The sequence below is a fragment of the Pantherophis guttatus genome, chromosome 7, assembly GCF_059756535.1.
Source record: "Pantherophis guttatus breed Tessera chromosome 7, ASM5975653v1, whole genome shotgun sequence".
Taxonomy (NCBI): Eukaryota; Metazoa; Chordata; class Lepidosauria; order Squamata; family Colubridae; genus Pantherophis; species Pantherophis guttatus.
In genome coordinates this window covers 10,502,559-10,518,615 of record NC_142069.1, presented here as the reverse complement: position 1 = coordinate 10,518,615, position 16,057 = coordinate 10,502,559, and the positions used below count along the sequence as shown (strand labels likewise).

General features: G+C 39.8%; 1 protein-coding gene across 4 annotated transcripts in view; it reads left to right on the top strand.

Moving 5' to 3' along the window:
- SOX5 (SRY-box transcription factor 5) overlaps positions 1–16,057 on the top strand; it is a 1,038,733-nt gene that overhangs the window by 353,834 nt on the left and 668,842 nt on the right. For 3 of the 4 annotated variants that reach the window (XM_087873007.1, XM_060688637.2, XM_087873006.1), the window contains exon 3: positions 2,734–2,814. The gene's annotated coding sequence lies outside the window, so the exon portion shown is untranslated. Of the gene's footprint in view, positions 1–1,925; positions 2,815–16,057 lie in introns of those variants that run through there. The other variant, XM_034442599.3, reaches the window with a different exon arrangement.

The following is a 16,057-nucleotide window of genomic DNA, read 5'->3' as shown; positions in this document are numbered from 1 at the left end:
GTGATTGTCCTTTAAAAAATAAGGAATATCTGCCTATCCTTTGCCTAATTGCTTTTGAACGTTTCTCTGTTGCTGTTTATTTTTTTTTAGCTCCATCCATCGCAAGTGATGTTGGAAACCTAACTAGTTCTGGTTTTACAATATTGAAAGTTACCATAGTGATGAGTAGTGGACACAGCTTCTCCTCCCCCATTCTTTAAATTAAAGAACAGATGCTGAAAAGATTGATCTTGCTGTGACCTCTTTTAAGCTGACATCAACACACTAATTGTTTTCCATTCTTTTCTCCACAGCCTAAGCTTTGTCCTCCTCTTCAGTCTTGGCCCGTTTTAGATTAAAGAGCCAATCACAAAAGCAGGGATGTCTTTTGTGATCTGCAGTATGAGACTATTTATCTCAGATCCCCGTTGGTTCCATTGAGCAGTTAATCATAAAAGTCGACCAACAACGTATAATGGGGAAATAAATGTCAGTATTTCAAAACCACAGTGGAAGTTGTCCACCAGCCAGTATTGGCCGTGGATACCCAACCGTTTAGTCATAACTTCATAAACTGAAATAATTTAGGGGTTAATTAGTGGGTTTCAAGTTAGTAGTACTTCGTCTCATCTTTGGATGTAATTCAAAAAATAAAAATTTGCAGAGGCCCGAACCTTGCATCTTTTTATAAGTCTTTAAAGCAGCCGTGTCTATTCCTGGGATCGCACAGCCATGAGATCCTGGTGGTAAAACGTGGTATTTGAGATGTTTGCAAACAGGTGCTCGGGTGCTTCCTGCAGATTTTAGGAATCTTTTCTTTGGAATCCAGTCTGAAGCACAGCACAGTTACAGCTTATTGGGTGTTTGGGGGTGTTTATCAGGGACATATTTATTTATTTTATTTGTCTTTTAAAATACTACCATCTTTTTCCATACCGCTCCTCCCTTGGAACTTTTGCTACCCTAACAGACAGATAGGAGTCCCAATATTTATTTTTATTTATTGGATTTCTATGCCTCCCGTCTCATTAATACAGTGACTCTGGGCGGCCGTCTCAATATCTCATTCACACATTCAAATCGGCGCATCGTATTGCAGTTGTCAGATAATTAACCTTCAATCGTGAAATAACCAGATGTGAGCTGAGTTTTCTTAGAACGAAGGCATTTTGGAATACTTTTTACCATTTTTTATTTTGAAGCACAGTATTATAGTAATTTGCAGTTTTAAGCCCTGGGTAGGTAACAGCCAAAATAAGAAGGTAAAAATCTAGGAAAACATAGACCTGTCATTTGTGACATATTCCTTTTCACAGCAGATCGTAAATTCCAGCTCAGTCCTCCAGCCAGAGAATAAGAGATGATCTTTTATGTATGTGTGTGTGTATCTATCTCTGTGTGTTTGTTTTTATCTCTAATAATTATAATAACGCCATCAAGCTGTAACTGTTAAAAACAATGGACAGTGAGAATTTATGGAAAATTATCACGGTGAAAAGCCGGGAGTTACATTATAGCAAGGGACATTAGATCTAACTGTTGCATTGGGATTCGGTCCTGAAAATGGGCCTATAGCGGGCTAATTTAAATAGATTGTTAGGATATTGAATTTAGTAGCTGGGACAGCAAAGTGTACAATAGGCCAGAACACACAGTTGTAATTGATTAGTTAGAGAGTGCTGACTCATGCCTGAGGCAATCTATGCTGTGATTGGTTGATGTAATTATAAAGGGGGAGTTTCCCTTTTTTCCCGCCTTTTTCTTCTGTTCGATTTTACCTCATGATATTCTTGTGTTCCTGACTATCTTGTGTTCTTTCTTTCTTTCTTTCTTTCTTTCTTTCTTTCTTTCTTTCTTTCTTTCTTTCTTTCTTTCTTCCTTCCTTCCTTCCTTCCTTCCTTCCTTCCTTCCTTCCTTCCTTCCTTCCTCCCTCCCTCCCTCCCTCCCTCCCTCCCTCCTTTCTTTCTTTCTTTCTTTCTTTCTTTCTTTCTTTCTTTCTTTCTTTCTTTCTTTCTTCAAAGATTGCTGTAAATTTAAATGTTAAATATATTCACTAAGTCTGCATTACTATTTCTATTAGTCTTCTCATTGTTCCTATCACCCTAACCCTAACCCATATCCTCCCACTTCTGACTGCATGACTGTAACTTTGTTGCTTGTATCCTTACAATTTATATTGATATTGATTGTGTCCTAGTATGATTTGATTGCTTATTTGTACCTTATGACTATCATTGGCTCCACCCCCATCTATTCTCTGCCCCCCTCCCCCCCCCAAGTCCCAGCTGATCGGGAGGAAATGGGGATTTTGCAGTAACCTTCCCCTGGAGTGGGGAGGGAATGGAGATTTTACAGTATCCTTTCCCTGCCACGTCCACCAAGCCACGCCCACCAAGCCATGCCACGCCCACCAAGCCACGCCCACCAAGCCATGCCACGTCCACCAAGCCACGCCCACAGAACCAGTAGTAAAAAAATTTGAATCCCACCACTGCTTTGCTGAAATGTAGTCCTGATAGCATATAGTACAAATTCAGCTGCTGCTCAAATCGTGGTTCTAAAAGCTGCTGTTGGTTGATAAATGAGATGAATTTATGCTGTAATATATTAGAGGTTTTTTTTATGTGCTTTAAAGTCTCTTTGAAGTGTTTTGGCACAAAAATCAAGATATGTGTAATCTCTGTCCATCAATCAATCAACCTAAGGAAGACTGAAGAAAACCTTTTTCCCCCCAATATTTCTTTCTATTTTCAGGATGAAGCTTTGTTAGGTGGGAATCTACTGAGATTAATCTTATCACTAACGCTGGGATGCACGTTTGCTTCTGATTCTCAGGTATGTGGTTTAAATATGGTTCCTTTCATGTCTACCTTCACTGTATATTATACAATAATTCCATAGGTCCAACAAAATTTTACATTCAGTAACTGGATATTGGTGGGTAATTTTCACGGGCCACTTCTCTTAACTCCCTTTCCCTTCCCTGTTTTCTTCCTTCTCCCTCTCTCATAGTCCACCCATAAGTATCCATCTCTAACTGCACAATACCAAAATAATAAAATGTTCAGTTTGATGTCAAAATGCAAACTCTATTTTTCATATTTTCATGTTGCTCCTCCAAGAAAATCTATAACCTCATCCTTTAAAGGCCAGGTATATTCATGTGATGGCTTCTGACACAGTTTTAAAAATCTAGCTCTAATAAAACCTTATAAAATAAAGTCTCTTGATTGTTCAAAGCTTCTAGCAGCTTAAAAGAGTAATGGAGACTTGACACAAATAAACAGTGTTGAAAAGTTTGAAAAACCTAAAACTGCGCGCCTGTTATAATGTGAAATCATAATCAAGCAAGCATTATTTGAGTAATGAAATGCAATTTGGTATTTGCAATCATGATGTGGATGGTCATCATCCTTAGTTGTTACATGCACACATGATAAATGCACAGGGAACTTTGTAAAAGTTGAGGACTTGCTCTAAATGCTCTTACAAATTGCTTCTTGTATCAAGGCTTGTTTGAGTAAAGTAGAGGTTGTGGTAAGCACGGGCAGTCACAAAACACAGCTTTGGAAGGCATGTTGGTGAAATGTTCCTAACCATCAGTCTTTCAAGATGCTGAACATAACTTCTGCTTTTTGTTCCTGGACATGTAAGCATATATGTTACATTTGGCTGTATCCACCCAGAGGTGACTGCAGAATTCAATGGTTTTGTTATAATGGCCAAATGAGTGTTATACCATTGAGATACAAGCTCTGCACTTGTTGTGGTCTGCCAGCAGCCTGTGGAGCTGGCAGCGGAGTCGGACAGTGAGGAGGCTGGGGAGGAACATGGGCCAGTCCTGGAGTCTGGGGAAGGCCCGGACGAGGGCTTTGCATCGGAGGCAGAGATGGGGCCAGGGCCATCTGGGAGAGATGCACGGACTCCGGAGCCCCCAGAGTCGGACAGCAGAGAGGCAGAGAAACAGGAGGAGCCTGTTCCTAGTGCACGCATGCACAGAGCTGCCAGAAGACAAGAGCAGCTAAAGCAAAAGGGACGACTTGGGAGCAAGGCCAGGAATGATTGGCCCCTTCCATAAGGCTTAAAAGAGAAACAAAGACACTTGGGCCTTTTGCAGGAAAGCAACGTTGTTAACTCTGTTTCCAGTCAGCATCTCTTGTTTGTTTCTGAACTCTGTGGGGCTTTGCCAAGTAAGGCCTTTGGCAGGGTGTCAAAGAAGATAAAGGTTGGTGATTATCCTGAAGGACTTCGCCCGAAAGACTTTTTTGCAACTAATTGGGACTCATCTGGGAATGAACATAATTCTCAGTTGTTACAATAAAATAGGTTTTTTTGGAACCAATTGTGTATTGTAGTAACCCAGTAAGCCTAGGTCACAACAGCACTCTTTGTTTAATCATTTGCCCTCCTCAAAATTCCTCCATATCCACCCACCACATTTATTCTCTAAGGCAGGGGTGTCAAACTCGTGATGACACGTCATCACATGACGTATCACAACATTTTCCCCCTTTGCTAAAATGGGGGTACAGATGGCCAGCACGTGACTCATCCAGCCCGTGGGCCATGAGTTTGACACCTCTGCTCTAAGAAGACCTAAAAGGGAAAAGAGAAGCAGAGGTGATCATAGTTGATTTGCATAATTTTATCATGTCTCAAAGTTCACTTCATGACCAACCAGAGAAGGAAACTCAATGGATACCAAATGAGGTTTCTGCCTACCTCGTAATGCTTACCCATTCTTAAAATGCGACCTGGCACTACTTGAGCATTGACCAACCAGATGTTATTGGTAAGAAGATAATTAGCAATAATCCAATAATGAAACTAACAAGTCCACCATAACTTTGTCTCCATTTATCACGTTATTAGCAGAATGTGTGAATATCTGTGGAACTTCTGGACAGGTCTTCTTAAATATTCTTCTAAATAGGTTAGCATGAACTCTTATCACTCATCTATGTTTCTGAGACTCATTTGTCAGATACTTCATTTCATTACATCACAATCTGTCTGGACAACCTTGTCATTGCAATTTCCATACCCAAGCAATTCTTTGTTCCCTCTGACGATGAAATTTTATCTCTGTGGTCACCCGGCTTAGGTTAATAGCCTGGAACAAACCTCATTTAAAATCTTTTACATAATGAGAAGGAACAAGAGAAAGACAGGGGAAAGGAGTTGGTGGCTGATATGGGATCTCACAAATTCATATGAGCTCTTAGATAGGTTCATGGCTCTTTAACAAGCAGTGGGTTGACTTGCCAGATTTTGTGTTAAGATTGACAACTGAAAAAGTAGAGTGAACAGTTGTTGCTGACTATTACACCAATAATTGGTGCCACATAACCAGCTGCATTTATTTCATCTATTTTTTCCTTTCAAACAAATTGTGTTGTTATTATTGTTCCCACCAATAATGCATAGCTTAAGAAGAGAGATAATAAATATTTAGTCCTTTAAAGGGAATCAGCCTAGTCAACAGTCCAGCTTTGTCAAAATTAGCTGAATTGGAAGCATCAAATGAAAACGCAAATTTCTCTCATTTTGTTGATTTTTGTTAGAAACAGTCTCCATTGGAATTTAATAAATTTAATAGGCCAGATGGATGGAATGGCTGAATAGCTGCACATAGAGTCATAAGTTAGGCAGCCTTAAATTTGACAAATTGTGTTGTGTTAAAGGAAAATAGATAGGAGCAATGGTGGGATTCAGCCAGTTTGCACCACTTTGGGAGAACTGGTTGTTAACTTTCTGAGCAGTTTGGCAAACTGGTTGTTGGAAGAAATCATTAGGGCAGAGAACCGGTTGTTAAATACTTGAATCCCACCACTGGATAGGAGATGTGTTGTAACTAGGCCTTCAAATTAGTCTTGACTCCTGGCAATTTCCTGGACAAGTCCATGCAGTTTTCTTGACAACATTTGTGGAAGTGGTTTGTCACTGCCTTCTTCACAGAGTCAAGAGAGATGGACTGGCCCAGTTATTAACCTGGTTTTGTGCTTAAGGCAGAATTATAACACACTGGTTTCTTGCCTAGTTCCTTTAAGCTCTGTATCAAACTGACTCTGAATTAGGAGATCTATAAGGCTTAAAATTCAGGTCAGTTACTAAGAATTCCAAGTGATCATGTTTGGGCAATAAAATCCTATTAATTTATAAACAAAACTGAGCAAGGAAAACACAAATAGCGAGCTCTATGCAGTTTCCTCACACGGAATGGGGCAACTTGCCATGCCAATTCACCATAGAACAACTCACCGTAGGATAACTCAGTGTGAGATAACTATAATATTATTATTAATAGTATTAACAACACTAATAATATTACTAATAATATTAAGAGAGGAACAGGTCTAAAGTACAATAATCTCGCATTAAATTGCCCCTTGGGTGAGTTGTCCCATGGAGAGTGGTCCCACATTGCAAGTGGTGAGTTGGCTGTGGTGAGTTGGCCACAGCAAGTTGGTTGCAGCGGCCCACGAGGTGCTTAAATCCGGCCCATGGGACCAGCCTGGAAATATCAAAAGATTGGCCTGCGGTGTCTCTGCTGGCCAAAATGGGCTGCATACAGCCCCCCATGGCCCGTTTTCGGCCTCCCCGGCCTCCTGCAGCATTCCAATAGCCAAAAATGGGCCATGCAGGGGCCTTGGGAGGCCTACGTGCGACCCATTTTTGGCTGTCCGAGTGCTGCTGGAAGCCGGGGATGGCAGAAACGAGACATGGGGGGCCATGTACGGCACTCCCGTGCTCCGTTTTGGCTGGTAAAGTGCTGCAGGAGGCCATTTAGGCTGAAAATGGGGCAGAGCCTGCACCCCATTTTGGCTGACAGGCCCACGGAGGAGAACTACAATGTTGATCCAGCCCTCGAAGAAATCCAGTTTGACACCCCTGTCTTAGACCCTCCTCAAGTGACTATGACACATGGAATCCCAAACTTCACTTTAGTGATCAAATGTTAATTTGGAGTATTATTTTTTCTTCTTTTTTCAGATTAAATAAAGACTAAAAGAAATCTGTTAAGCTTCTCAGGTGGTGTTGGATATAGATGTTCTTCATGTATGGTTAATCCGTGATAATTTATTCACACATGCTAAAATCTTCAAGTGACCCATTGGTCATCTTAGACTTTGTCCACTCCTTCATAGCAATAGAAGTTATAATTCTGGCTATATTTTAAGAGTTTCTAGTCTGGATTTTCTAACACTGTACAATTTATTCTCCTGCTAAATGTCAGTTTTGTAACTTTGCATGATTTGTATCAGCTATGCTGCCTAAAGCGATATATCAGCTGTTCTAAAAGCATATGACACTTTTCTTTTTTTCTATTTAATCCCCAATCTGTATCACATGAACTCTTCATGGCTGTAAAGAAGAAAATGGATCAGAAATATAGAAAATCAAAATGTGTTTCATAACATTCAAAAACATTACAAAAATTCAGGGCCGTTTTTATGTTTATGTCCATTTGTATTCATAAATGGATTATATCTTAGATTTTTTAGGGAAAAGTCAAATACCATATTTTTCGGAGTCTAAAACACACTGGAGTATAAGATGCACCTTAGTTTTTTTTGGGGGGGAGGAAATAAAAAAAGCTGATAGGCAGATGGATTGGCCTCCCGGAATACCCCCAATCTGCTGTTCCCAGAGGTGAATTTTAGCAACAGGTTTGTTGGTTGTGAGCTCTGTGCCTTGCTTTTTTTTCTGCCTCTGAAAGCCTCCAAAACAGAGCTTCAGAAAAAAGCATTTTTTTCTGAAGCTCTGTCTGGAGGCTTTTTTTCTGAAGCTTCTTTCAGAGGCTTTTTTTTTTTTTTGAAGCTCTGTTTCAGAGGCTTTTTTTCTGAAGGACTATCTGTACTCTGTTCAATCTCCTTTCTTTGGTATTGGTATGTAGATTAACCTCTTCCGATCTATTGATTATTGTGTCATTCTCCAGATTTGTTAGCATAGTTTGGTTACTGATAGTTCCTTTACTTCTTCTTTTGTTGCTTGCCATATTATTTTAGATAAAAGCCTTTCAGGGGCTTTTTTTCTGAAACTTCGTTTCTGAGGCTTTTTTTCTGAAGCTTCATTTCTGAGGCTTTTCTGAAGCTTCATTTCTGAGGCATTTCTGAGGCTACTCTGAAATTTCCATTTGCGAGGCTGGGCGGGATTACATTCAGAGTATAAGATGCACCCAGATTTTCACCCTATTTTTGGGGGGGAAAAGGTGCGTCTTATACTCTGAAAAATATGGTACTTTTTTGGGTGTTATCAAAAAAGCAAAGCCCTGGAAAAATAATTCTTAAAAATGTGAAAAATTATACACAAAATTCTTGGTTGGTATTAAGAGAATGATTAGCCAGACCAAATATCAGTCCTTTTGGTGGTAGTTACTCAAGAAGCACTGATCCATTTTTTCGTATGTATTTCCTCCTGAGGAAACTGAAGTAGTTTGAAAGGGTTTTTTTTGGGGGGGGGGAGGAGATGGATTTGGATGAGGATAAATGGAAGAATAAAATTAGATAGACATACCTACAATCCCTCCTGATCAGATAAATATAGAAAGAGAAAATACTTGATGAAATGAATGATGGTTTGCTGGCTGGGAAATTCTGGGAATTGAAGTCCACAAATCTTCAATTTGCTACGGTTGTAAAACACCTTGGTGTAGTATAATGGCTAGAGACACAGCACCCAAAGTTGGACAAAAGTCCTCCTGGAAATGTCCCAAAGGTGCTTTTTCAAGAGGCAACTGGATGGTTGCCTCTTGAAAAAGCACCTTTGGGACAACCATGATCTGGGTGACTAAGAATCTCCATAGACATCCTCCTGGAAATGTTCTCCCTCTGCAAATCCAGCAGTAGCTGTGAACTCATCTGCAAATCCAGCAGTAGCTGTGACCCAGGGGTGGGTTCTACTTACCTTTACTACCGGTTCGCAACAGGATCGCAGGGTTGGACTAGAAGACCTCCAAGGTCTCTTCCAGCTCTATTCTGATTGATCTGCATATCAATAATACTTCACCCTGAATCAACAGGTGATTTCTCCCAGTACTTCTGAATAAATGTTAAACTAAAAGTAGGAGAGGACATTTCATGTGACATTTTTATTCCAGAATATATTTTTATTTTATTTTATTTTATTTATTTATTTTATTTTGTCGAGTACATATTGGATAATATATATAAGTATAAGCATGAATTGAATACATAAAATGAATACAATTAAAGGGAACATTAGGACAGGGACGGTAGGCACGCTGGTGCTCTTATGCACACCCCTTACAGACCTCTTAGGAATGGGGTGAGGTCAACAGTAGACAGTTTTAGGTTAAAGTTTTGGGGGTTTGGGGATGAAACCAGAGAGTCAGGTAGAGCATTCCAGGCATTGACCACTCTGTTGCTGAAGTCGTATTTTCTGCAATCAAGTCTGGAGTGGTTTACTTTAAGTTTGTGTCTACTGTGTGCTCGTGTATTGTTGTGGTTGAAGCTGAAGTAGTCATTGACAGGTAGGACATTGTAGCAGATGATTTTATGAGCTATGATTAGGTCAGACCGAAGGCAGCGTAGTTCTAAATTTTCTAAACCCAGAATTTCAAGGTATAAGAATTTCATGGTAGTATAAGGTATTCTGTTGTGAGTAGGGAAGTGGAAGACTCTTCTTGTGAAATATTTCTGGACGCGCTCAATTGTATTAATGTCCGATATGCAGTGTGGGTTCCAGATAGATGAGCTGTATTCGAGAATTGGTCTAGCAAATGTTTTGTATGCTCTGGTTAGTAGTGTAATATTACCGGAGAAGAAGCTACGCAAGATTAGATTTACAACCCTTAATGCCTTTTTGGCGATATTCATGTGATTGACTGGCTATTCTTTGTGTACTGTGTTTCTCAGACTCAATGTCAGCTTGAGCTTTTGGTTCGTTGCTGTTATTCCAAAGGATTTATTCATTTTGCTTATGTCTCATTGTTGCTTGTTTGTATATTCCTTCCAATTGAAAAGGTAAGATGGAAATCTTAATTGAAGTAGCTGGTGAACAGTGGTTTTCAGCAGCATCAGATATTTTTCTGAAATCAATTTGTAGGCTTTTTTTTAACAATGGACTTCTTTTAACTAGGTATGCAATTGCTTAGCGGTTATGCAAAAAGCATCCTGATTTTTATGTGCTGTCAATAATAGAATATTCATTACACTTGAGATTTAGTTTGAACTATGTATGATTAAGAGCTAGCAATGACACCCTTGAAATACTGTACAGGGGAACACAATAGTAAATGCAAATATGACATGTATAAACATATTTAAGACAGGTTTACCAGATCTGGTTGCCTCTAGGTATGTTAGACTTCAATTTCCATAATTCCTATCTCTGGGTACCAAAAAGGCTGATCAGATTTTTAACTGATAAAAACAGCTGTTCAGAACAGAGCTGTTATTTACAAGAGGTTTGCAAATCTGTTTACTGTAGATCTGGACAATGAAATAAAGGTTTCCCCCAAATAAAGTCAAAAGAACTTTCACTAGATTCCATTTTAGGGTAGAAGTCTTATCCTTTATACTATATATTTTATATTTTTCACTTTTCATGCAGCTGTTCTATCTACTAATGAGCTACCTAAAAATCTATACTTATACAATATTGTATCAACATTAAAATCTGCCCAAGCAGAGGGAAATATGTTCACAAATAACATGGTGACAGTTCCATGATATCCCCCCCCCATTTTTAAAAAAAATAAGCATCAGCTTTCTAGTTCCATTGCATTAATTAAATCTATAATGTTCAAGTCAAACTGATTGAATGACCCACTTAAGAAAAAATTCAACTATTTTTTACTTTACAATTTGGGACATACACAGTATAAAGACAGCCTGGTTGCTGGAACAATAGTTGTTTTGTTTATATGTTGTAGGCTGCCCAGAGTAGTTTGGAGTTGGATAGCATCTAAGACAAATAAATAAACAGATCTGGAAGATTGGAATATTTCTCTCCCACGGAGAAGAGTCAGTAGATTCAATTATATCATCAAATGCTAAAATACTTCCATTCTTGCTAGTGAAATGGGGCTTCATACCTGAATAAAAGGAAAACTCTGAAAATGTACCTACATACTGTCTCCTGTTCTGCTCTCCCTGAATGAAGCTGCTCTTACTTTTTGTATGGGCTGCCACTTTGCAGATCTAGTGTGTGAATCAGACTTTTACTTCATATCCTGGAATGGGTGACCAGGGTGTATACCAATTTTCAGGTTCTGCTCCATTTCTTAGAGCCAAGCGATAAAACTCATCCTGATGGTTGTAAAAGCCTCAGTTGGGGTTTGAGACACAATTTTCCTGCTTTCTATAGTGTAATGTCACACAGTGCAAGGGGCCAGGCGGGCTTCATTCTTAATGCAAGGAGTTGTGATTGACCAGAACTATGGAGTCTTGAGACCTTTGAGATTAACTACCTGCTCAATGCAGGAATTCAGATTAAAGTAATCCAGAGTTTGCTTGAAGACTTTCAACAAGAGTCCTCTGCCATCTTTGAATCTCAGTTCCACTGAGTTCCAGTCAAATATCTCTTGCCAGTTAGAATGTTTTCATATTTTAGAACAAAATATCTCTTATTTAGCTTCCTGCATTCTGGAAGGATGAAGATGATGGCCATCCTCTGTGCAACTTGAAAAATGCTATCATATATTCTCCTAGTCTTCTTTTCTGAGAGCTAGCACTATTTTATTTATTATAAATAAATGTATATGCTGCCCATCTCACCATCACATGATTTTAGGTGGCATACATCAAGATTTTTTTAGAAACCACAATATAAAACAAGCAATATTAACATTAAAATGAACAAAAATAGCTAAGGAAGGAAGCAATATACAACAGGGCAGAGGTGGAGTCTTGTCTTAATCCACTAATCACCTCCAGACTGGGATACCTCCATTGGGTCCTCAGATCAATCACAGAGCCAGGTTTTCAGGTACTTCTGAAAGGCCAAGATGTTGACGATGTATCTCACCTCAGGGGGCATGATGTTCCAGAGGGCAGGAGCCATGATAGAGAAGGCTCTTCTCCTGGATCCCACCAGCTAGAATTCCTTGACCAAACAAACACTTTTGTGTAGCTCCCTCAATCCTTTTTGGTGAAACTTAGTTTATATAATGGTCATTCATTGTTTAGAACAAATCTGGACCACCTGTTGTGACCTAGGCTTACTGAGTCATTAAAACACAGTAGTCCCAACTACTCTTTTATTGCAAAAGCTGTGAATTACTTTCATTCACAGCTGAGTCCCAATTATTTGCAAAAAGTCCTTCGGGGGAAGTCCTTCGGGATAATCACCAACCTTTACCTCCCTTGACATGCTGCCAAAGACCTACTTGGCAAAGCCACATGGAGTCTAGAATCAAACAGAGATGCCGACTGGGAACAGAATTAACAATGTTGCTTTCCTGCAAAGGGCCCACATGCCTTTGCTCCTCTTTTAAGCCTTAAGGGAGGGGCCACTCATCTCCAGGCCTTACTCCTGAGTCGTCCCTTTTGTTTTAACTGTTCTTGCCTTCTGGCAGCTCTGCACATGTGCACACTAGGAACAGCCTCTCCTGTTCCTCTGCCTCTCTGATGTCCGACTCTGGAGGCTTCAGAGTTTGAGCATAACTCCCAGATGGCCCTGGCCCCATCTCTGCCTCCGACGCAGAGCCCTCGTCCGAGCCTTCCCCAGACTCCAGGACTGGCCCATGGTCTCCCCAGACTCCTTACTGTCCAACTCTGCTGCCAGCTCCGCAGGCTGCTGGAGGACCACAACACCATCTTAAGTGTCTAAAACCACATTTTCTTTGTGATTGGGAGGGCATGAAGCAGCAGTGGAACACAATCAAGTGAGATGTGGTTTTCCGGGCCTTATTTATTTATTTTCCTATATTTATAGGCTGGAGTAGTAAATAAATAAGATTCAGTGTCCACTGACTCTGAGCACCTTACAGTCCTGCCATGCATAAACAGGATTAAAATAACTAATAAGTAGAATCAGGGTACTAACAACCATTACATCCACAAATTTTATTACAATATTAGCAAAATCTTCCTGTGCCGAGGATTTGTAAAAAAAAACAAAGCCCTATCAACACACAGGAAGAATTTCTCCTAACTTATCACCCCTTCAAATAGCAGGTTTTGATTGCTTTCTTAAATCCTAGAATTGTTGGGCAAATCAAATCTCTTTCAGTTTCAAAGAAGTTTTGTTTTGTGTGCTTGGGAGAATCCGTTTCCTTTTTTTAAAATGGAAATTATTTACAGTAGTTTTACTCAGAGAAACTGTTTTCTGCAAAAACTTGCCTGGGTGTTAGGTTTTCATTTTGGGGTGTACTTTTGCTGCCCAATTTCGACAGTGTAGTTGCAGGAGCTCTGAAGTCTGCCACAAGCAGTACAAGGGCCACGTGGTCTTTAGCTCATATCATCTTTAGAGTTTTTGTGTTTGTTAAAAGTTATGTGGAATGTTGGCCAATCTGAGTCAGTCGCTGAGGTCAAAGGTATATTCTTCCAAAGTTTTGGGCTCGTGCTGGAGCTCATGACCACAACCGCATCCCAAATTTTTGTTGCTAAGCGAAACATTTGTTAACTGAATTTTGCCCCATTTTACGATATTTCTTGTCATAGTTCTTAAGTGAATCCCTGCAGTTCACACGCATGCGCGGTGGAGCTGGGCTGGGGCGACCGCCGGTGTGCCCACAGAGAGGGCTCTGTGTGTCACCTGTGGCACACGTGCCATAGGTTCGCCATCACGGATCTAGGAGCATTTAGGCCAAATTATTCTTGCAACTCAGTTCTCAGCATTGAACTCAGCAATTCCATTTCTGGTCCATTTTTAGGGTGCAGGGGGTGATGGTAGTGAAGGATTTGAAAGCTGATTGTGTGAGAGCATTAGGGAGAAGGAATGCCCTCACTCAACAACCTTTTAATACATGTGCGGTATCCTATTGTAGTAAAGTACACCAGAAGTACTCCAGAAGGTACATAAAAATATATGGCAGTGTGCAAGAAATATGGAAATTTGGAAAATTTGGAAAATCAGTCCAAAGGAATTTCTAATTTCAATCATTTGCAAAGGCAGTTATCTCATCAATGGTTTGCCTGATCTGTTTTTTTTTTAAAAATTAAAAACCAACTCCTTTGCCCTTGTGTTCAACATTTGTTTCTTTTTATTTATTTCTTAGATTTTTATCCCACATTTATTACTTTATGGGTAACTCCATGAACTCTTCATCCTCCTATTTTCCCCATAACAATCATCTGGTGAGGTGAGTTGGGCTGAAAGAGAGTGACTGGCCCAAATTCACCCACCTGGCTTTCATGCCTAAGGTGGGACTAGCACTCACTAGCTTTCCTGGTGATTGGCCCAAACTAGCCTGCTTTAATACCTACTGGGGGACTAGAACTCACAGTCTCCTGGTTTCTAGCCTGATTCTTTAACCACTAGACCAAATTGGCTCTAGTTTGCTAAACTCCTTTTTCCTTCTTTCTCTCTCTCTCTCTCTCTTCTCACCTTTTTTTCTACACCCAACTGTATAGAAAGATGGGGTGGAGGGAGGGACTGTAGAAACTTTTCAAATTGTCCTTCTGAGAAAAGCCAGCTTTGACTAACACAATTGTGTCTTAAATTGATATCCCTTTTTACTGAGAGCTGCTCTTGCTAATATCTCTCAAGTGATTCAAAAGCTTACACCCCAGCAAAGAGGTTCACACGTCATTGTTTGGAGAGAAAGCGAGAAAAAGATGTTTTATAACATTTGTTAACATGCACCGAAAAAATCATAACCTCCATTTTATTGATTGGCCCTCATTTTTGTGTCTGTGAGTATTTAGTCGGTCATGCACCTACTGCTTATAAAATGACATGCAATTTCTTGTATTCTATATGTTTTCTCCCCCCCCCTTCCTTTTCCTTCTTTTCTTTTCTTTTCTTTTTTTTTTTGCCTAGCTTTTAAGTAACTAAATTCAGGAAGTGGAGGCTGAAAGACTGCTTTGTTGAAGGCTAAGCAACATTTCAATCATTGTAGTGGTGGGAAAATCTATCTGGGTTTGTTCGTTCTTCTTCTTCTTCTTTTTCCCTCCCTCCCCCCTCCCCTTCTTAAAGAGAGAATTGGCAAACCAGAAAGAATAGTCTTTGTCATGTGCAAATATGGTGCCCATAAATGGTGCTGGAGGCTCCCCCTCCCCACCAATTGTCCCATGACTTTGCCAGAAGAGAAAAGCTATAAGGAAAAAAAAAAAGGAAGAAAGAAAGAAAGAAAGAAAGGCGCACTTGATAGAGTTGTGAAGAATGTTTGAATGGCTATTGGGTGTCGGGCATTGTCTTGAAGTGACCTCAATTCGGTACAGTAGAAACCCTGGAAAGTGCTATCTGAAGTCACAATACTGCTATTCTCTGCCATTTAGCAAAAGAGATTAGTTAAAAGGGTGACGTTTCGTGCAGAGAGTTCCAAGTATTTCGTGAAACAAAAGGAGCCTGAAATGTTTTTGAAGTTATTTTTAATTGAGTTGAACTAATTTAATAAAGGGCCCAAGGAAGGAAGGAGGGGGGGTGGAAATCAAGGATTGTGATTGTTTTATAATTCCTCACAGATGGAATGGACATTTATAGCACATTTCTTTGGTCTCGGAGAGAACAGTAGTCCCATTTACAGCTACTGTTCGCAATTTAAGCCCGCTCTGAAATGAAGTCTTTTCAAGAAGCTGACAGCTTATAAATAAATCTGTCTGATAAAATTGAGCATAAACTGCATCTGTGGTTGGTTTGCCCAAATTAATTCGACATTTAATTAGAAATCGCAGTCAAACATATTTAATAAAAAGAAAAACAGCCTCAGATAGTAAATCAAATGGAATCCGGTTTTCAGCAGACATCGGACTTTCTTCTTCTTTTTTTTAACAAAAAGGTAAACAAAACAATAAAATAGAAAAATGAAGCAGTAGCCTAACCTCTGTGATCCATAAATCTATAGGGGCTGAAGCTGAAAGAATTTGAAGGGAGCTGATGGGATTATTGGAGAGAAGTGGTTAATTAATTGGCTTCAAATTCCCAGTGGAAGCTATTGTGTGACAATTTT